Source organism: Globicephala melas, chromosome 9, assembly GCF_963455315.2.
Source record: "Globicephala melas chromosome 9, mGloMel1.2, whole genome shotgun sequence".
NCBI lineage: Eukaryota > Metazoa > Chordata > Mammalia > Artiodactyla > Delphinidae > Globicephala > Globicephala melas.
The window spans coordinates 37222327-37244681 of NC_083322.1; the positions used below are offsets into that span (position 1 = coordinate 37222327).

General features: G+C 40.8%; 1 protein-coding gene across 3 annotated transcripts in view; it reads left to right on the top strand.

Moving 5' to 3' along the window:
• Positions 1-625: 625 nt before the first annotated feature.
• Positions 626-22355, top strand: part of IMMP2L (inner mitochondrial membrane peptidase subunit 2) — a 909720-nt gene continuing 887990 nt past the window's right edge. For all 3 annotated transcript variants that reach the window (XM_030857578.2, XM_060305399.1, XM_060305400.2), the window contains exons 1-2: positions 626-699; positions 1232-1304. The gene's annotated coding sequence lies outside the window, so the exon portion shown is untranslated. The remainder of the gene's footprint in view (positions 700-1231; positions 1305-22355) is intronic.

A 22355-nucleotide genomic window follows, 5' to 3' on the forward strand; every position in this document is an offset into this window, starting at 1 on the left:
TTGAATGATTTGCACAGAATAGTTTGTCAGTATCCAGAAGGATGATAAAGACAGACACAATCAAGGATATAATTGGCGAAGGGTTAAAAAAAAAAAAAGTAGTAGGTTTCACTTTCTTCGAAGGTTTTAATAAGCCAGTTAAGAGTTTGTGTCATTTGAATGCAAAAGCTTAGGTATGAAATTCCAGTTTCTCCAAAGTAAAACACTTGTTCTGGGTTATTCCTTCTGGCTTGTTTAGAAGCGGTAACATCGAATAGTTTTCCCGTACCCACATTACTAGAAAAAACGCCGAAAGGACGAGTCCAGAGGGGAGAGCCCCAATAAGGCAGCTTGCCACTGTAGCTGTGCACTCAAAACAACTGCTGGGGTCTCGGTTTCCTCATCTGTAAAACAAGGGGAGAGGATGAAGTCACAGTCTCACAGATTTTCAACTCTTTGTTGCCCTCTCTCAGCCATTAGTACAGCGCTGAGCTCAGGGCAAACGGTCAATAATAGCCTGCTAGGCAAGAGTTGTTTTTCATCCGTTTCAGATCCAGGCCGGGTTTTGGGCCTATCCCGCGCAGGCGTTCGGAAGTACAGCTTTACCGCTGGGGGCGGAGCTTCGCGAAGCTCCCGCGCTCCGGGGGCGGGGGCGGAGCTTGCCGCCGGCGGAGGGCGGAACCCACGCGGGGACTTCTCTTGGGCAGAGCTGCGCAGCGGGTGCGGAGGGCGGGGGTTTGGGGGCAGGTAGGGGGCTGTGAGGTTGGCTGGGGTGGGCAGGTGGGGTGCCGCTGCCGACCCTTGGTGGCCCCCAGGGCTTGGGTCCCTCAGCCCGGAGTTAGCCCCAGAGGGGACGAGTGTTGCTGGGAGGCGGAGGGCTGCTTGGCCGCGAGTCCTGTGGTGACCGCGAGCATGTGTGCGGGCGCGTGTTTATCTGAGGCCCCCGCGGGGCGGCCAACCCCGGACCCCTCCTCCTTCCGCCAACGCGGGTAGGAAACCGGAGCTCAGAGACCGGGACGCCAGGCCTGGAGCCGACGCGCTCCTCCCCGCTGGCCAGGCGCCCCCAGGTCGCGCCCTCTCTTCGTGCCCCCCCACCAGAGGGGACAACTCCGGCCCAAGTCCTGGCCGAGAGGGAGCGCTGTGGAGACGCGCTGCCTTCTGTCTGGACACGTTGGGCGAGTGGTGGGAGTTCCAGAGGCTTGAATGTCAGGGTTTTAAAACACGTGTTTGTCTCTGTCATTTTTACTTTTAGGGTTTTGGCCAAATTGGGCGAGGGCACAAAGTAACCACTTACCCCTTCTCACCGAGGAGGAACGGGAGAAAGGGTAAGTAAGGAATGGTTAGGGGTGGAAGGAGCTAGGACTTTATCCTGAAAGAGAGCGAGCCAGAGAGAGAAGGTCTAGATCCAGAACTGCCCTTGGATCTTGGGGCCAAATTGTACGTTTTCAGCAGGAACCTAAGGCCCACCTTCAAGGGTCACAGGCTCCAAGTCGAAGAGGTTTTTATTTTCAGGTGTTTTGGAGTCCGTAAGTTGGCTGGGACTTTGACAGCTGGCATAGGTCCCTTTTAGCCACTTGACCTGGCAGAAAACTGTCATTACCCTTCACCTCTCGGTAGTTGTCTGTCTTGTAGTTGTCCTGTAGTTGTCTGCCTCAGGCCCCCATCTCTTAGCTAACTTGGAATAATCTCTGAGACTGTGAAATTAAAGCATCATGGCTGTCCTTGATAATGAACAGGAACCCCTCCAAGGATCTTTACATTTTAAAAGGGGACTCCTGTAAAAATCCTTTAGGACTCCAAAGCATAAAGTTAATAACAGTGTTACAAGTGTTGAAGTTCTTTTGGGATCTTCTCTTAAGCTCATAGAGAAAGGTATTTTGGGAGGGAGAAATGACCAGACTGGGCGTTTTCTTCTTGACTTTCCCTTTGATACCTCCTCACCAGCATTCTTTTCACTTCTGAAACGTTGCCAAACAGCATATTGAAGTCTTTGAAGGTTTGCTGTGATTTTTCAGTGTGGGCTCTTTTAACAGTTCTTCTCTGGAACTTTTCCATGATCCCTCCCACCCCTAGTATTAGTGAAATGAGACACAACTGCTCTCAGAAGTTTGGAAACACCTTATGCATCCTCTGTGTCCCATATAAAGAAATGTTTTGAATTAGTTAAAACTCAGGTAAGCCACAGGCAAGGATTTTGTAAATCACATTCTTGGATACTTACACAGGAAAACTGGAATTGCCCTCCATGGCATCTTGACATTGTCTGCCTGTGTCCTGAATCTTTATTATTTGTGTGTGCTCAACTGGCAGATGGCCACATAACTTCATTTCTGAAAAAAACAGGAAATAGTTGTTTATTCGTGATAGGTTCATTTATTGATTCAATAGATATTTTTTTTTTACCAGAGTGCTGAGCACTTTGATGTGAGTAAGGTGGTGAGAATGAGGAGACTGTTGGAGATGACCATTTGGGGGCAGGCCTTTTACCGGTTTTCTGTGGTTTTTCTGAATAGTTAAGTGTTAATGTAGAAGACATTCACTGTACTGCTGATGGTGGTTGCAGTGGTGTGGGAGAACAGCGTTATTTCCTGCCTTACTGATACTTTCAGAAATGAACGTTCAAGGATGACTGACCATGGTGATTTGTGTCCTGTAGTAAAGTTATAGTCATTTTCCAGTGTAATAAATGTATTGAACCAGCATTATAATTAGATGAGGATAATTTTTTGAATTGTTCCAGAAAAATGACCTACGATTAGAAAGCATGGACAATGTTAAGGATGATGCACTTAGGAAAATAAATGCTAAAGTAGGCTGTGCACTTGTGTGGGTTTCTTTACATTTAGCCTCACTTTTTTTTGTTTCTTTTAATTTTTAAATTTATTTTTGTAATTTAATTTATTGGAGTATAGTTGATTTAAAATGTGTTAATTTTTGCTGTACAGCAAAGTGAATCAGTTATACATATACATATATCCACTTTTTTTTTTAGATTCTTTTCCCATATAGGTCATTACAGAGTATTAAGAGTTCCCTGTGCTATACAGTAGGTCCTTATTAGTTATCTGTTTTATATATAGTAGTGTGTATATGTCAATCCCAATTTTTTTTTTTGACCGTGCTGAGTGGCTTGCGGGGTCTTAGTTCGCTGACCAGGGATTGAACCCCAGGCCCCCGGCAGCAGAAGTGCTGAGTCCTAACCACTGGACTGCCAGGGAATTCTCATAACTTCTTTTTTTTTTTAAATTGAAGTGAAACAAGTTGTCTTTTTTTGGTTACAAAAGTTATATAAGGTAAAAAAAAGTTACTTAAAATTAAATCTTGCAAGGTTATAAAAGGTAGAATGTGAGTCTCATCTGAAATCAGTCTCAGACGACCACTGCTGGGTAAAAATGGTAGGTTTCTGCCTTTTACCTTCATATTCTTGGCTATTTACCTCTGCTCTTTGTTCCACTCCAAATCCTGTGTGGAAGTAGCATGCCTTTTATAGTCTTTCAGATATGGATGTGAATCCTGACTCTTCTTATATTAGCTCTGCGACTGTAGGCCAGTTAAAACTTCTTTACCCCTAACTTCTCATCTATCAAGAGAGAACAATGAGTATACTAAAAAGAAAGTGTAAAAACAGTGCCTGGTACACAGATACTGTTAACTTCCCTTCCTGTTTCTCTGTCGGGTCACCCACTTTCTTTTGATCTTGCTTGTGATTGTGGAAAGCATTCTAGTACTTACTTTCCTAAAGGTGCTAAGCTTCCTGGGTATTTGCATTTTCACAGGTGATCACCTTTTCTGTCTGATCCTAGAATTTCTGGGACAAGGACTGACACCTGATTCCCTCTATCAGATCATTCCACAGCGGAAAGAGTGTCAGCTTGAAAAGTGAAGAGGAAGGGTTTCCATAATGTGTTTAAAAAGCTCTGACGCTGTTCCCACAGTGAGAAAGACATACTACCACATTTAGCTGAGTGTTTAAAGTTAGGATTTTTATTTCAGAAATGTCTTTGGTTTATAAGAATTACAATAAAAATTCTGATGCTTCATGTCCAAACTGTCATGATTTTGCCAAGTCGTGGGTTTAATATACAGCTAAGCTGTGTATTTAGTGTAGCTAATACTGTTCTGGAAGCCAAGAAAGACAAGTCCACAGACATCTGATTTCACACCAGACATCTGGCTTCACTTTGCTAAAGACTACATTTTGTCAGTAGATTACAGGCAATCAGCTGTACTGCTGTAGTTTGTGGCATTTCTATCATAAGCTGCAGTCTGTAGGATTTAGTATGATGTTTTATTCAAATGACAGCACACTGTAAATGAGCACCTGGTCAGATAAGCATATTTCCCACAGGTGTCTTCTAGTGTCATGGTTCTTACAAGTTAACAAGGTGAAATAGTTTCTATCCTTGGTGATTTTTTGTGGAAGAAAATATTCTTAAGGAAAAGCCTCACTTAAGAACTCCTTGTATTCCTCAAATTTTCAAGACCACTTTTGTTTGTCATGTTGAACAAATAAAATAACAAATAGCATTTAGATTTCCAGGCCAGGACTCCAAAGCTTTCCTAACTCATTGTGTGCCTTTGTGTATTAGTGATACTATAGACTGTAACCAACACTTATAATAGTGTTTTGGAGAATAATGTATTCTGAGTTGCAACCTAGAATGGCTGGACCACATCTCTCCATTTTGAGGTGGTCAGGGGTGTAGAAATACTCTGGAGAAATATTCCTGGGTTCTTGGGCCAGCGCTGTCATTGCTGTGTGACCTTGGACACAAATTTCCCATCTGTAAAATGGGGTACTAATTATAAATGATTATTGTGAGATTTAGGGAGTGTTTTTTTTGCCTCACCTCGGAAATGCAGGATCTTAGTTCCCTGACCAGGGATAGAACCCGTACCCCCTGCTGTGGAAGCATGGAGTCTTAACCACTGGACTGCAGGAAAGTCCCAGTGAGTGTTCTTAAAGTAGCACAATGCCTGGTACGAAATAGGTTCTCAGTAAATAGCACTTTCATTTTCTTTCCTCTAGGTCCTGGCCACGAGAACAAAGACTTCCCCTCTCTTATATCCCAGGCTTGTGGCTCCAGCTGGAGGGAATTACCCACTGAAGCTGGGACTTGGTAGTGGGGCTGGGAAAGGGGTATGGAGAATCATGACAAAGGGGAGGAGTGGTGAACTGAGAGAGGAAGGTGCCAGTGTTTTGCTTAGTCCATGGACTCAGGTTGATGAATTACTTGACTCAGAGAAAGAACCACCTTTATCTCTGACCTTTCTGCTAATCTTTTGTCAGCTGCTCCCTTGGAGACTCTTAGCTCCTTATTGCCTGCTTAGTCTAATGACAGATTTTCTCTTTGTCACCTTTGTACTATGTTAATAACCATATGTTTCTATTTTTTAATGGGTGGGACTTAATAATAGATGTCTGTACTTCCTTAAGATCTGGATTCTTTTTCTATACTTAAAGTTCTGTTGATCTTTTTTCCTTTCATTGGCCTACAGTTCATACATTAATTCCTTTTTAAAATTTTCTGTATGCTGTGTGCATTGAACTAGTGCTGAGGATAGAAAGTTGAAAAGTTACTTTCCTTGACCAAGGAGCTTACAGTCTATAGGACAGTGGACATCTTGACCAACAGTTCAAATATTGTGTGCTATTTGCTCTAATGGAGATACCTACACATGCAAAACAAGCCTAGCAGAAGCTCTTGATCCCTGACAGGAATGCCAGAGAAGGGCTTTAGCCGTGGTTGTTTGAGCTGAGTCTTGACAGCTGAGTAGGATTGGGCAGGGTGACAAGCAGCACAGAGCATTTCCAGGTGGAGCTAATAACATGAATAGTCGTGTGGTATTATGAGAGCACAGTGTGTTCTGGGAACTGTAGGCAGGTCATTATATTAGAGTGTGAAGGGCAAAGTCAGGAGTGAAAGGAGATGAAAGTAGAAAGCTAATTCAGGGCGCATTTCCCATCCCATGTGTTGTAGTGAGCCACTGAAGAAATGTCAATGGCCCGAAAGATCACCCTGAAAGCAGTGTGCTGGGTAGATTGGGGTCCAATGGGGTGGGGATGGGGTAAGATTGGGGGCCGGAGTGGACAGTGCAATTACTGTGGATGACAGGAAGTTGAGAGCACAAAGGCAGAAGTAGTAGGGGTGCTCAGAAGTGAGAATGTGTAGGAGAATATCTAGCAGGAGGGAGAGCTGGCTGGTCTTTGCGACTGTTTGAATGTGAAGGGAATGGGAGAGTGAGGCTGACTAGAATGCCTGCCAGGTTTCTGGGTAGTGGGAGGGAAAAGAGAAGAGGAAGCAGATCTGAGGGGGAAGGTGATAGTTCAGATTTGGACACGTTGTGTTTAACGTGCTTGTGGGGCATGTCATTGGTGAGTTGGAGGCATCTAGGGGGCAGTTGATAAGGTCTTGGAGCGTCACAAGAGCTGGGGAGGCTGGAGATACAGATTTCTGAGTGCTTGCCACATGGAGAGTGGTTGAAGGCATGGGTAAGGATAAAACTGCTCAGAGGAACTGCATAGAAAGAGAAGAGAAAAAGGCTGAAAGTAAGTCCTAGAGGATATTAACATTTTAGGGACAAACCAAGAAAAAGAAAGATGTAAGGATGCTGAAGGAGAGTGGCCAGAGAGGCTGGGAGAAAAGAGAAAGCAAAACTTTTCAGGTTCTGGGCAGAGTAAACTGCCCTGGGTGAAGGGGTAAACAGGAGGGGAGGGAGTGGGGCTAGAGTAGATAGGCCTGGGTTCTTTCTCAGAGCTTCTGGCTTCATTGGTCTTCAGTTCAGAATTTTAAAAGCTCTGTCGAAAATACGAAAATATGGTTGCCTGTAATCAGTGTTCTTAGTCACACCTTCTTGTGAATGAAAATCAAGTTGTCCCTTTGCCTAATCTCTTGCTTAAAAAAAAATTCATACCTGATCTTACCTTCGGGTATCTCATTTTACCCCATTTATCCTATTCTTTCTTGGCCTAGGGTTCCACTGCTGTCTTGCTCTCAACATGTCTGGCCTTTTTGCATACATTATGAGAAGTTGAAAAATTTCAGAAGAGTGTCTACTAGGAGGCCAAGGCGGAAATAACCATACCAAACATAAAAAAACAAAAACAAAAACCATACAATTCAGCAAATACTTTTTAATATCTACTATCTATCTTCAAGGCTCTGGATACAAAGATATATAAATGGGAAGGATGAATAATATAGGGACCCTACCGTTAAGGAGCCCTCAGGCCAGTAAGAGAAATGGATGTGTAAATAAATGCCTTGTGCAGTATGTGCTATTTAGAGGTAGAGTTCAGGGTAAGATGGATGCCGAAAAATGGGCTTATTTTGTGTGATCCTGAAGGCTTCATGGAGGAGGTGATGCTTGAGTTAAAGCTTGCAGTGGAGTTAAGGTGTGGGGTGATGGGGTTCAGGGAGAGGAATCAGGGGAATAAAATATTCCTTGGTGGCTCCATGAAAGCAGCAGAATGGGTTTGAGTTTCCCATCTCTTCTTCCTTCTTGTTCTGCTTCGTTTATTGCAAGGTATCTTTGTCTTAGGAGATAAGGATGTTTTAGGTAACATGTAGGGATATCCACAGTTTCTCCCTTTGTGGCATAAACTTTCTGTGAATTTATCACTACTGGTTTATTATATATTAGATGGCTAAAACAGACCAAAGCAATTAAATCAGAATTTCTGGGGGATGATGTCCAGGTATGGGTAATTTCCAAAGTGCCCTAAGCATTCAGAGTAGAGAACCACTGGCTAAAACATGGTACAGAAGAAAAGTGTCAGGTTTGGGGCTAAAAAAATTGTAGGTTGAATTCTTGCAATTCCTTTTAATAATAATGTGTCCTTAGTTAAGTTACATTTACATGCAGATGTGGTTGTAACAGTGAAATGTTCCATTGACTTTCTCTAGGAGTAGACAGACTAAGAGCTAGCCACCTTGTCCTGCAAGATAGTAACCATTTTATGGATGGGACTTAAGATTTCACCATCATGAGCATTTTGATACTATATTTTACTATGTTTGTGTAATGCTAAAAGTTGAAGACTTAAAGCAAAAAAGCAAATCCTTAAAGAAACAATGAGCAGTGGAACTTTTCGTAGTGTGACATATTAATTCTGTTTAAAATTACACAAATGTTTATTGTGATTAAGGTTGTAAAGTGTATAAATATCCTCAATGTCAATAATATAATTGTTTAGTGTTAACATGCTATAAATATGTTAGGTTTTTATTTTCAAAATCTGTACACTTAAAAAAACCCCAGAATTCTTTCAGAAGATAGTAAAAACCCCAAAAAGTACCATGAAGAGTCACAAATTCAATTATATTGCAGGTCTCATCATGTCTGTTAAGTATGCGGCGACATGTGCTGTATCTCTGTGCTGTGGAAAGCCTGGTGTGTTAGTGCCGGTCGTGTAATCATATAGAAATGATCATTCTTACAGTATTATAACTTATTTTACTTGAGAAGTGGTGTCACTTAATGACAAGGAAACTGAATCTAAAGCCTAGAGACTAGGTTTCCGACGTGGTTTAAGTGCTAACTCCTATGTGGTAGTAGGTAAGTTAGCCTCTCTGAGCCTTTTATGTAAAATCTGGATGCATTTGTTCTCTGTTGCTTTGTACCATATCGAAAACTTTGTGGCTGAAAACAACAGTAATCGTTTATTATCTCATGGTTGCTATGGGTCCGCAATTCAGGTGGTTCTGGCTCAGGGTCCTGTGAGGTTGTCAGCAGATACCAGGTGGAGGTGCAGTTAGTGGAAGGTGTGCCTGGGGCTAAAAGATTCACTTCCATAGTGGCTGGCAAGTCGGTGCTGGCAAGTTGGTTCCTCTCCACGAGCTGTCCTCACTCAGGCTTCCCCAGAGTCCCATACCAAGAGACCAAGTTCTCTTCAGTGTCCTGCAGCACCTTTACCCTAGCGCTGGGTACTTTGTTGGTGCTTACTTGGTATTTACTGAACTGAGTTGGATCCCTGGTGAAACTCCAGCCTTTGTGCCTCCCCTGAAACTTTAGATACAGAAGGTTGATTTTTGCTCAGGTGGTGGTGGTGGTGATGGTGGTGACTCCTGCCAGAACCATTCTTAAGCCTGTCTTATGGGTCCCTGTTTTGCCACTGGAGTCCTTAGCCTCTCCCAAATGACTCAGGTGTTTGGGTCTGCTAGTGCTTAGCCCTGCCTCGTCTTTGATGAACAGAGCAAACAAGCACACACACCCCCCGCAGTGGTTCCGTGTGACTGTTTCAAGATCTCAGTGAACTCCTGCTCAGTTTGGTAACTCATAGCGTGTTTCTGACGTCTGAGATTAAAAATACCTAGAAGATAAAAATGTACGTCTTTCTTCCATGTAATATATCATAAAAATTAAAATTTTGCAATTTTATCCAAAACTTTATTCTGAGAGCCAGGTCTTTGTAATGGCACTTTGACACACACACTTTTATGTATCTTTCTGTTGAAAAATGTTTATAGCATTTACGGTCAACTTTTGAAAAATCATCTTGCTTGTGGCCGGAGGACACATTTTAAACACATTATCAAGTTCTAGTTTTGGAATCATGTTCAGCAAAGACATTTTTTAAAGAAGGGAAATGCTTGTAATATCATGTTTTGTATTTTAGGACAATTTAATTTCATATGATTTTCGCATTATGTAGACCAGTAAGTTCAGAGCATCTCAGGATTGTTTTCTCCTTTCTGTGCTCTCTTGTGGATTTTTCTGCAGATTTCCCTCTTTCGGAATTCTTTACCTTCTTAGCCACTACCTTCCTTCTGCATCTGTTGTCTATACTTAATTTTCTCCGAGTCTTTGGACTTAGTCTACCAATGTCATGTTAGATGCTGAGCAGGCTACGAGTGGCAGAGCAGGATTGGGAGGAGTGGTGGGTGTGTGAGGCAGAATGTCTCTGGAGGTTAGGGTTGATGGCCAAGGGTGTTCTTTTCTAAACAGGTGAAAGTGCACCTCTGAAGCAATGACTGAACAGATTACAGTTGCCACAGATAATTTACCTTAATTTTTAAAATATACTTTATTTTTTGGAGTAGTTTTAGGTTTACAGCAAAATTGAGTGGAAGGTACAGAGATTTCCCACATGCTCTCCACCCCTACCCATGCAGAGCCTCTCCCATTATCAACATTACTTCCCAGAATGGTACATTTATTACAATTGATAAACCTACATTGACACATCATTATGCCTAATGCTCATAGTTTACATTAGGGTTCACTTTTTTTATAATTTAAATTTATTTATTTATTTTTTTAATTTTTGGCTGTGTTGGGTCTTCGTTTCTGTGCGAGGGCTTTCTCTAGTTGCGGCAAGTGGGGCCCACTCTTCATCGCGGTGCGTGGGCCTCTCACCATCGCGGCCTCTCTTGTTGCGGAGCACAGGCTCCAGACGCGCAGGCTCAGTAGTTGTGGCTCACGGGCCTAGTTGCTCCGCGGCATGTGGGATCTTCCCAGACCAGGGCTCAAACCTGTGTCCCCTGCATTGGCAGGCAGATTCTCAACCAGTGCGCCACCAGGGAAGCCCCTAGGGTTCACTCTTGGTGTGTACGTTCTATGGGTTTGGACAAATGTGTAATGTCATGGATTCACCATTATAGTATCATACAGAGTAGTTTCACTGCTCTAGAGATCCATTGTGCTCTACCCATTCATCAGTCTTTCCTAATCCTTGGCAACCACAGATCTTTTTACTGTCTGCATAGTTTTGCCTTTTCCAGAATATCATGTACTTGGAATACACACACACACACACACACACACATACACATATACATATGTATGCCTGAATTTTTAGTTTGCCTGTGGTAGCAGATTATTTACTAAGCATTTTGGTATTTTTCCAAGAGCTTATTTGTTTAATAGTTACTTTAATAAGAGTTTTATTAGTGTCAGATTAAGATACTAAATACCTATTATTTGGTTTGTTAAGTATTAACAATTTAGTGTTATTATCTAAGAGTAGTTTGAAGCACTTTATAAACTAATTAGCTTGTGTTTTTAATGAGTCTATTTTTTATGGGTAAGAGAAGTACTATAATCTGAACAAATGGGTTATGAAAACACATTAGAAGATTAATAGTTTGAGGCATATCTGGTGTATATGGCTGCATGACATTAATACTCTAAACATTTTATTAAAACTATTATTTTGAAATTAAAAAATAGGCATTAAATGTAAATTTCTAGACATTAAAGTGGTGATGTATAGTGACAAAAATATGGAATGGGGTTATGAAGACTTTTTATTCAAGTGCTAGCTCTACTATCAGCTATGTGAACATGAACTTTTGGTCTCTGAGTTTCATTTTCCTTTTGGGAAAATGGAGATTAAAGTGTACTTCATTGGTTAATTTTGAGGACTGTGTATGTAAGCTGTTTATTTGAAACCTATGTAAATTTTAACTCATTACAAAGAAATGTGAAGAATTATTTGGTTAATGAGTCATACTTGGTTACTGTCTCCAACTTAAATTTTTTTTTCTTTTTTTTTTAGTTTTGTAGAAGAGTCCTCAAGGGAAATAATGATTTGGGGTTAAGAAGGTAGTACTTCTGAAAAGATGCTTATTTATCTGTGCCTGGGGGCGGGTGCGGGGAACTGCATTTTTTTAATCTGAATTTATCTTACTGATTAAGCCTGCTTGTGTCTTCTTATGAAAGGTATACATTTTGGGATATTCTGCTTGTGTGCTTGGCTCCTAATCATATTTATTACCTAGCTGCCAACTTGAAATGTTAGTCCTCCTTCCAAAAGCATGAATTATAGTGTCACATTCTGTATAGAGTCAGAGACACATTATTTCCTGGTTATGGTGAGAAAAACCTGGATTCTAAAGCTCTTATGACCAGGCTCTGTGTGGTTGAAGCCACTAGGGCAGGGTAGAGTTTGGTAGAGAGATTCTGGGGGGAGAGCATAAAAATAGTCCTGTGAAGTTGAAATCCTGAGGCAGTTGGTGTATTGAATATAATCCTAGTTTTCAATCAGAATGTCCCCCTCTTTTATAATACGTAGACCTGTGGTCAGTGACATTCTAATGAATTAAAATTATAGAAAACTTTACACTTCTGAGTTTGAGAATGCTCAAGAGAGCTTAATTAATACAAGACAAAACTGTAATAGTCATTTCCTGTCAGGACAGTTGATATCTTTATTATATTGTAATCTCAACTTTTTGTGTCTCTACTAATGTACAATATTTTAAGAGGATTAATCTGACAAGTGTATAGGATCAGTTGGAAGGTAGAGGGAGTAATGAAAAGTAGACCGGTTGGGAAGCTGTAATTTACTTACAAGGTAGTGAGGATTTTCACTATGATAATTGTGGGAATAGAAAGTAAGAAATGCACAGAAACCATAAAAGAGAAGAATAGTGAAACTTGGCTATATTAAAATTCTGCACTGCCAAAAACAGATTAAAAAAACTATATCAAAAAGCAAAGGCAGGGCTTCCCTGGTGGCGCAGTGGTTGAGAGTCTGCCTGCCAATGCAGGGGGCACGGGTTCGAGCCCTGGTCTGGGAAGGTCCCACATGTCACGGAGCAACTAGGCCCGTGAGCCACAGCTACTGAGCCTGTGCTTCTGGAGGCTGTGCTCCGCAACGAGAGGCTGCGACAGTGAGACGCCCGCACACCGCGATGAAGAGTGGCCCCCGCTCGCCGCAACTAGAGAAAGCCCTCGCACAGCAACGAAGACCTGACACAGCCAAAAATAAATAAATAAATTTATTTAAAAAAAAAAAAAAAAGCAAAGGCAAACTAGGATGATTTGCAATTCATATCATAGGAAAAGGGCTAATTTCATAAATATATTAATTCATATAATTGGAAAATTCATACTGTAGGAAAAGGGCTAATTCATAAATATATTGAAAATAACAACTCTGGGAAAAAGACCAACAATCAGAAAAATGGACAAAGATATGAAAGGATATGAAAGGCAGTTCATAAAAGAGAAATGCAAAATAAAACTTCAGTGAATACTCATTTTTCAACCTATCAAATTGGTAAAGAAACAAATTTTGAACACATGAGGTGTTACTAAGGGTATGGGAAAATAGGCAATGTCATTATTGCTAATGGATGTAGGAATTTTTGTAGTTTTTGTTGAGACCAATTTAGAAATAGTTATCAAAACTTAAAATACACATATTATTTGATCCCCCTACCAGAATTTAACCCACAAATCTTGTACTTATGTGAAATAATGTATATTTAAGGATATTCTTGGCAGCAATTGGAAACAAGTGCTCATCCTTAGGGGACTGGATAAATAAATTATCGTACATGCAGTGAAATATTTAGTGGTTGTTAAAAAGAATAAAGCAATTTATGTACACTGAAATGGAATAATTATTAAGTCAAAAAGGCAAGGTACAGAACAGTGGGTATTAGGTTATTTTGGAGGAGACTAAATTAAGATATGTATTTTCTTGTATATGCACAGAGTATCTCTGGAGGGAATTATAAGAAAATGGAAAATGCCTCTGGGGGTTGAAACTTGGTGGCTGGATAACAGGGATGGGAAGGAGTTTCATTTTCCACTGTATACCCCTTTTTGGATATCCTGAATTTTGTATTATACCCCCCGACCCCCTCCAAAAAAAAAAAACCTAAAAAAGGAAGAAACATCTTCGACTCAAAATATATTTCTGTAATACTTATAGCCAACTCTGAAAAATTAGGGAATAGAAAAGTGAATTAAAAAAGAGCTCTGGGGCTTCCCTGGTGGCGCAGTGGTTGAGAGTCCACCTGCCAATGCAGGGGACACGGGTTCGTGCCCCGATCCGGGAAGATCCCACATGCCGCGGAGCGGCTGGGCCCGTGAGCCATGGCCGCTGAGCCTGCACGTCTGGAGCCTGTGCTCCGCAACGGGAGAGGCCACAACAGTGAGAGGCCCGTGTACCACACACACACAAAAAAAAGAGCTCTGGTTCATATATCTGATGAGGGGTTAATATCCAGAGTATATAAAAATTCTTACAACACAACAACAAGCACAAACAGTCCAATTAAAAATTGAGCAAAGGACCTGAAGAAACATTTCTTCAAAGAAGATATATAAATGGCTGATAAGCACATGAGAAGCTCAAAATCACTAATCATTAGGGAAATGCACGCTTGTTAGGATGGCTATTATTAAAAAACATAGAAATTAACAAGTGTTGGTGAGGATGTGGAGAAATTGGAAAATTTGTGCACTCTTAGTGAGAATGAATGCTACAGGTGCTTTGGAAGGCAGTTCCTCAAAAAAATGAAAATGTTTCCATATGATCCAACAGTTCCACTTCTGGGTATATGCCCTAAAGAATTTAAAGCAAGATCTCGAAGACCCATGTTCATAGCAGCACTATTCAAAATAGCCAGAAGGTGGGAGCAACCCAAGTGTCCATGGGCGGATGAATGGATAAACAAAATGTGGTATATGCACACAGTGGAATTTTATTCAGTCTTAAAGAGGCAGGAAATTCTGACACATGCTGCAGATGGATGAACCTTGAGGACATTATGGTAACCAAAATAAGTCAGTCATGAGAAGACAAATACTATATGATTCCATTTATATGAGGTACCTAGAATAGTCAAATTTATAGACACAGAAAGTAGAAAGTTGGGTGCCAGGGGCTGGATAGGAGGGAATTAGAGGAGGTGTTGCTTATTGGGTAAAGAGTTTCAGTTTTGCAAGATGAAGAGTTGTGGAGATTGGTTACAGAACAATGTGAATATACTTATCACTTGAACTGTATACTTAAAAATGGTTAAGACTGGGGCTTCCCTGGTGGTGCAGTGGTTGAGAGTCTGCCTGCCGATGCAGGGGACACGGGTTCGTGCCCTGGTCCGGGAAGATCCCACATGCCGCGGAGCGGCTGGGTCCGTGAGCCATGGCCGCTGAGCCTGTGTGTCTGGAGCCTGTGCTCCACAACGGGAGAGGCTACAACAGTGAGAGGCCCGTGTACCGGAAAAAAAAAAAAAAAAAAAGGTTAAGACAGTAAATTTTATACCATGTGTACTTTACCACAATTAAAAGAGATAATATAACTCCACCCCCACAACCCTGTGATATGGAGGTAGGGAAGATGAATATGTAAATAAATATCTGTGATTCAGAATATAATCTGTGTCCAAAATGGGTATAAACAAAGCTCTGGTGTAGCACAGAATGAGATGTAGCTAAGGGAGATTGCCTATGACTTTGCACAATAGGAGGTGATATCTTGAGCTGGTGTTAGAATGCAGTACTTATGCTGTAGAGAGGATGGAAAGAAATTCTAGGCTGAAGGAGTAGCACAAGTAAAGGCAAAAAAAGGGAAGGTGAAGGACACTATCATAGAACAGAACAAGATGATGCTGGAAAAGAATCAGGATAGATTCTCAACGTCGTTGAATGGTGGGTCACAGAATTTGGACTTTTTCAATGTCTAGTCATGAAAGATTTTGAATTGAGTAGTATCATGGTCTACGTTTTAGAAAGGTATATTTTTAGAAAGGATAGAGGGTCATGGGGGAGGTAAGGAGATTACTTAGGAGCCTGTTGAGATTCTGTGGACTCCTTAAATGTAGCCATTTTGCAGGATTGTGCCTTTGCTTTACCACAGTGGCCATGAATCCCTCTCTTGTCAGACAAAATTGGACAAACTCTGTGGTTGACTCTGGGAAATGAAGATGTGGTCAAAAGAGGTTCCATGGGGGCTTCCCTGGTGGCGCAGTGGTTGGGAGTCCGCCTGCCGATGCAGGGGACACGGGTTCGTGCCCCGGTCCGGGAGGATCCCACATGCCGTGGAGCGGCTGGGCCTGTGGGCCGTGGCCACTGGGCCTGCGCGTCCGGAGCCTGTGCTCCGCGACGGGGGGGGACCACAGCAGTGAGGGGCCTGTGTACCGCAAAAAAAAAAAAAAAGGAGGTTCCATGGAGTTTGTAGGAAACCTCTGTGGGCAGAGCTGACCAACCAGGCATAGCTGTTTTCTTCTTGGTCTTCTGTTAATGTTGTAAAATATGTTGTCCCTTTGCTCTGAGAGTATGAGAGAGAGAGGAGAGGGAGGGAGGGAGGGAGGGAGAGAACCAGAGCACCTGAATTCTAGGTTGAGACTTCTTTGTTGTTGGTGGTGTGTCTTATTCTGTCTCTCAGAGTAAGAGAGGCAGTTGGAGTTTTGTCTTTTTCCTACCTGAGTTTGTCTCACTCGTTTCTTGTTTGGGGGTGTAAACCACTCTCAGGCCTACTTAATCCTCTTGCTGTTTTGTTTCTTGCCAAGGTGATTCCGTCTATTTCATTCTTAGTGTTGCCGGTTACATTCCTTTCCCAGTAAAAAGCCAACGTGTATGATTTTTACATAAGTGGCATATAAACCTTCCCTCCCCAGCTGCTTTTCTCCCGTCTTGTTTTGCTTCTCCGTTAAAGTATAGCTTGAGTCCTATTTGCCCTCTACCCAGAGGCCATCTTCTTAAAGTTTTTTTCCAGCCAATGGAGCAGAATATGTTTAGTACACAAAAACCTAAAGACATTATATTTCAAAGTTTTTCCTTAAGTAAGTCTGTGTACAATATAAATTCATTGAGCCTTATTGATTTTCTCTGTGACAGGTGAGGTATCTAATTTAGTTGCTTTGTTGATGTTTCTCTGTTTTGTCTCTTCATGCTGTAACATTGTTCTTTCACTCTTTGAATTAAAGAAATATGAACTGAATTCCTAGAGTTGATAGAAACTGTATTCAATTTTTTTTTTTTTTTTTTTTTTTGAGGTACGTGGGCCTCTCACTGTTGTGGCCTCTCCCGTTGCGGAGCACAGGTTCCGGACGCGCAGGCTCCGGACGCGCAGGCTCAGCGGCCATGGCTCACGGACCCAGCCGCTCCGCGGCATGTGGGATCTTCCCAGACTGGGGCACGAACCCGTGTCCCCTGCATCGGCAGGCAGACTCTCAACCACTGAGCCACCAGGGAAGCCCTGTATTCAGTTTTTTTTTTTTTTTTTTTTTTTTTTTTTTGATGATTTATTTTTTTTATTTTTTTTTTTAAACATCTTTATTGGAGCATAATTGCTTTACAATGGTATGTTAGTTTCAGCTTCACAACAAAATGAATCAGTTATATATATACATATGTTCCCATATCTCTTCCCGCTTGCGTCACCCTCCCTCCCACCCTCCCTATCCCACCCCTCCAGGCGGTCACAAAGCACCGAGCTGATCTCCCTGTGCTATGCGGCTGCTTCCCACTAGCTATCTACCTTACGTTTGGTAGTGTATACATGTCCATGCCTCTTTATTGCTTTGTCACCGTTTACCCTTCCCCCTCCCCATAGCCTCAAGTCCATTCTCTAGTAAGTCTGTGTCTTTATTCCTGTTTCACCCCTAGGTTTTTCATGACATTTTTTTTTTCTTAAATTCCATATATATGTGTTAGCATACGGTATTTGTCTCTCTCTTTCTGACTTACTTCACTCTGTATGACAGACTCTAGGTCTATCCACCTCATTACAAATAGCTCAATTTCGTCTCTTTTTATGGCTGAGTAATACTCCATTGTATATATGTGCCACATCTTCTTTATCCATTCATCCGATGATGGACACTTAGGTTGTTTCCATCTCTGGGCTATTGTAAATAGAGCTGCAATGAACATTTTGGTACATGACTCTTTTTGAATTATGGTTTTCTCAGGGTATATACCCAGTAGTGGGATTGCTGGGTCATATGGTAGTTCTATTTGTAGCTTTTTAAGGAACCTCCATACTGTTCTCCACAGTGGCTGTATCAATTTACATTCCCACCAACAGTGTAAGAGGGTTCCCTTTTCTCCACACCCTCTCCAGCATTTATTGTTTCTAGATTTTTTGATGATGGCCATTCTGACTGGTGTGAGATGATATCTCATTGTAGTTTTGATTTGCATTTCTCTAATGATTAGTGATGTTGAGCATTCTTTCATGTGTTTGTTGGCACTCTGTATATCTTCTTTGGAGAAATGTCTATTTAGGTCTTCTGCCCATTTTTGGATTGGGTTGTTTGTTCTTTTGTTATTAAGCTGCATGAGCTGCTTATAAATTTTGGAGATTAATCCTTTGTCAGTTGCTTCATTTGCAAATATTTTCTCCCATTCTGAGGGTTGTCTTTTGGTCTTCTTTATGGTTTCCTTTGCTGCGCAAAAGCTTTTAAGTTTCATTAGGTCCCATTTGTTTACTTTTGTTTTTATTTCCCTTTCTCTAGGAGGTGGGTCAAAAAGGATCTTGCTGTGATTTATGTCATAGAGTGTTCTGCCTATGTTTTCCTCTAAGAGTTTGATAGTTTCTGGCCTTACATTTAGGTCTTTAATCCATTTTGAGCTTATTTTTGTGTATGGTGTTAGGGAGTGATCTAATCTCATACTTTTACATGTAGCTGTCCAGTTTTCCCAGCACCACTTATTGAATAGGCTGTCCTTTCTCCACTGTATATTTCTGCCTCCTTTGTCAAAGATAAGGTGACCATATGTGCGTGGGTTTATCTCTGGGCTTTCTATCCTGTTCCATTGATCTATCTTTCTGTTTTTGTGCCAGTACCATACTGTCTTGATTACTGTAGCTTTGTAGTATAGTCTGAAGTCAGGAAGCCTGATTCCTCCAGCTCCATTTTTCGTTCTCAAAATTGCTTTGGCTATTCGGGGTCTTTTGTGTTTCCATACAAATTGTGAGATTTTTTGTTCTAGTTCTGTGAAAAATGCCAGTGGTAGTTTGATAGGGATTGCATTGAATCTGTAGATTGCTTTGGGTAGTAGAGTCATTTTCACAATGTTGATTCTTCCAATCCAAGAACATGGTATATCTCTCCATCTATTTGTATCATTTTTAATTTCTTTCATCAGTGTCTTATAATTTTCTGCATACAGGTCTTTTGTCTCCTTAGGTAGGTTTATTCCTAGGTATTTTATTCTTTTTGTTGCAATGGTAAATGGGAGTGTTTTCTTGATTTCACTTTCAGATTTTTCATCCTTAGTGTATAGGAATGCCAGAGATTTCTGTGCATTAATTTTGTATCCTGCTACTTTACCAAATTCATTGATTAGCTCTAGTAGTTTTCTGGTAGCATCTTTAGGGTTCTGTATGTATAGTATCATGTCATCTGCAAACAGTGACAGCTTTACTTCTTCTTTTCCGATTTGGATTCCTTTTATTTCCTTTTCTTCTCTGATTGCTGTGGCTAAAACTTCCAAAACTATGTTGAATAAGAGTGGTGAGAGTGGGCAACCTTGTCTTGTTCCTGATCTTAGTGGAAATGCTTTCAGTTTTTCACCATTGAGGACGATGTTGGCTGTGGGTTTGTCATATATGGCCTTTATTATGTTGAGGAAAGTTCCCTCTATGCCTACTTTCTGCAGGGTTTTTATCATAAATGGGTGTTTAATTTTGTCAAAAGCTTTCTCTGCATCTATTGAGATGATCATATGGTTTTTCTCCTTCAATTTGTTAATATGGTGTATCACGTTGATTGATTTGCGTATATTGAAGAATCCTTGCATTCCTGGAATAAACCCCACTTGATCATGGTGTATGATCCGTTTAATGTGCTGTTGGATTCTGTTTGCTAGTATTTTGTTGAGGATCTTTGCATCTATGTTCATCAGTGATATTGGCCTGTAGTTTTCTTTCTTTGTGACATCCTTGTCTGGTTTTGGTATCAGGGTGATGGTGGCCTCGTAGAATGAGTTGGGGAGTGTTCCTCCCTCTGCTATATTTTGGAAGAGTCTGAGAAGGATAGGTGATAGCTCTTCTCTAAATGTTTGATAGAATTCGCCTGTGAAGCCATCTGGTCCTGGGCTTTTGCTTGTTGGAAGATTTTTAATCACAGTTTCAATTTCAGTGCTTGTGATTGGTCTGTTCATATTTTCTATTTCTTCCTGATTCAGTCTTGGCAGGTTGTGCCTTTCTAAGAATTTGTCCATTTCTTCCAGGTTGTCCATTTTATTGGCATAGAGTTGCTTGTAGTAATCTCTCATGATCTTTTGTATTTCTGCAGTGTCAGTCGTTACTTCTCCTTTTTCATTTCTAATTCTATTGATTTGAGTCTTCTCCCTTTTTTTCTTGATGAGTCTGGCTAATGGTTTATCAATTTTGTTTATCCTTTCAAAGAACCAGCTTTTACTTTTATTGATCTTTGCTATCGTTTCCTTCATTTCTTTTTCATTTATTTCTGATCTGATTTTTATGATTTCTTTCCTCCTGCTAACTTTGGGGTTTTTTTGTTCTTCTTTCTCTAATTGCTTTAGGTGCAAGGTTAGGTTGTTTATTCGAGATGTTTCCTGTTTCTTAAGGTAAGATTGTATTGCTATAAACTTCCCTCTTAGAACTGCTTTTGCTGCATCCCATAGATTTTGAGTCGTCGTGTCTCCATTGTCATTTGTTTCTAGGTATTTTTTGATTTCCCCTTTGATTTCTTCAGTGATCACTTCGTTATTAAGTAGTGTATTGTTTAGCCTCCATGTGTTTGTATTTTTTACAGATCTTCTCCTGTGATTGATATCGAGTCTCATAGCGTTGTGGTCGGAAAAGATACTTGATACAATTTCAATTTTCTTAAATTTACCAAGGCTTGATTTGTGACCCAAGATATGATCTATCCTGGAGAATGTTCCATGAGCACTTGAGAAAAATGTGTATTCTGTTGTTTTTGGATGGAATGTCCTATAAATATCAATTAACTCCATCTCATTTAATGTATCATTTAAAGCTTGTGTTTCCTTATTTATTTTCATTTTGGATGATCTGTCCATTGGTGAAAGTGGGGTGTTAAAGTCCCCTACTATGAATGTGTTACTGTCGATTTCCCCTTTTATGGTTGTCAGTATTTGCCTTATGTATTGAGGTGCACCTATGTTGGGTGCATAAATATTGACAATTGTTATATCTTCCTCTTGGATCGATCCCTTGATCATTATGTAGTGTCCTTCTTTGTCTCTTCTAATAGTCTTTGTTTTAAAGTCTATTTTGTCTGATATGAGAATTGCTACTCCAGCTTTCTTTTGGTTTCCATTTGCATGAAATACCTTTTTCCATCCCCTTACTTTCAGTCTGTATGTGTCTCTAGGTCTGAAGTGGGTCTCTTGTAGACAGCAAATATATGGGTCTTGTTTTTGTATCCATTCAGCCAATCTGTGTCTTTTGGTTGGAGCATTTAGTCCATTTACATTTAAGGTAATTATCGAAATGTGTGTTCCCATTCCCATTTTCTTAATTGTTTTGGGTTTGTTATTGTAGGTCTTTTCCTTCTTTTGTGTTTCTTGCCTAGAGAAGTTCCTTTAGCAGTTGTTGTAGAGCTGGTTTGGTGGTGCTGAACTCTCTCAGCTTTTGCTTGTCTGTAAAGGTTTTAATTTCTCCATCAAATCTGAATGAGATCCTTGCTGGGTAGAGTAATCTTGGTTGCAGGTTTTTCTCCTTCAACACTTTCAATATGTCCTGCCACTCCCTTCTGGCTTGCAGAGTTTCTGCTGAAAGATCAGCTGTTAACCTTATGGGGATTCCCTTGTGTGTTATTTGTTGTTTTTCCCTTGCTGCTTTTAATATGTTTTCTTTGTATTTAATTTTTGACAGTTTGATTAATATGTGTCTTGGCGTATTTCTCCTTGGATTTATCCTGTATGGGACTCTCTGTGCTTCCTGGACTTGATTAACTATTTCCTTTCCCATATTAGGGAAGTTTTCAACTATAATCTCTTCAAATATTTTCTCAGTCCCTTTCTTTTTCTCTTCTTCTTCTGGAACCCCTATAATTCGAATGTTGGTACGTTTAATGTTGTCCCAGAGGTCTCTGAGACTGTCCTCAGTTCTTTTCATTCTTTTTTCTTTATTCTGCTCTGCAGTAGTTATTTCCACTATTTTATCTTCCAGGTCACTTATCCGTTCTTCTGCCTCAGTTATTCTGCTATTGATCCCATCTAGAGTACTTTTAATTTCATTTATTGTGTTGTTCATCGTTGCTTGTTTCATCTTTAGTTCTTCTAGGTCCTTGTTAACTGATTCTTGCATTTTGTCCATTCTATTGTCCATTCTATCTCCAAGATTTCGGATCAACCTTACTATCATTATTCTGAATTCTTTTTCAGGTAGACTGCCTATTTCCTCTTCATTTGTTAGGTCTGATGGGTTTTTATCTTGCTCCTTCATCTGCAGTGTGTTTTTCTGTCTTTTCATTTTGCTTATCTTACTGTGTTTGGGGTCTCCTTTTTTGCAGGCTGAAGGTTCGTAGTTCCTGTTGTTTTTTGTGTCTGTCCCCAGTGGCTAAGGTTGGTTCAGTGGGTTGTGTAGGCTTCCTGGTGGAGGGGACTAGTGCCTGTGTTCTGGTGGATGAGGCTAGATCTTGTCTTTCTGGTGGGCAGGTCCACGTCTGGTGGTGTGTTTTGGGGTGTCTGTAGAC